This window comes from Cucurbita moschata, unplaced genomic scaffold (genome assembly GCF_002738365.1).
Source record: "Cucurbita moschata cultivar Rifu unplaced genomic scaffold, Cmos_1.0 Cmo_Scf00003, whole genome shotgun sequence".
Taxonomy (NCBI): domain Eukaryota; kingdom Viridiplantae; phylum Streptophyta; class Magnoliopsida; order Cucurbitales; family Cucurbitaceae; genus Cucurbita; species Cucurbita moschata.
The window spans coordinates 4056257-4056852 of NW_019268519.1; positions in this window are offsets into that span (position 1 = coordinate 4056257).

Sequence of the window (596 nt, forward strand, 5' to 3'; positions counted from 1 at the left end):
AAAAAAAAAAAAAAAAAAAAAAAAAAAAAAAAAAAAAAAAAAAAAAAAAAAAAATAATAATAATAATAATATATATATATATATATATATATATATATATTAAATACTTTTTATTATTTATTTATTGATTATTATTCTTATTATTATTATTAATATTATTTTTGTCTTTCTCTAATATTTATAGATTCCCTTACAATGTTTTTCTCCATTGCCTTTTGTGCCCAAAAGAGAGGTAACTTTTATTTTTATTTTTTCAATTCTTTTGGTAAATAAATAAAAATTAATTTTTAAAAAGTTTCGTTGTCAATAAATATTAAAATTCAACGATAAAATAATGATATTGGACTAGACGATCAATAAAGGCGTCTCAATTGATTGTACTGATATTAACTTATTTGTCATTTTGTGAGATATTTGGTTTTGTAAACGATGAATTTATGAAAAACATTATTAAATAAACAATTAAATATGTCGTTTAAAATTTGTAAATTAAAAAAAAAACTTGTTTTTAACTTATTGTAAATAATTAATTCTTAAAATATTGACCAATAAATGAACTTCTAAATTAAGAATGAAAAAAAAACCAAAAACATCAT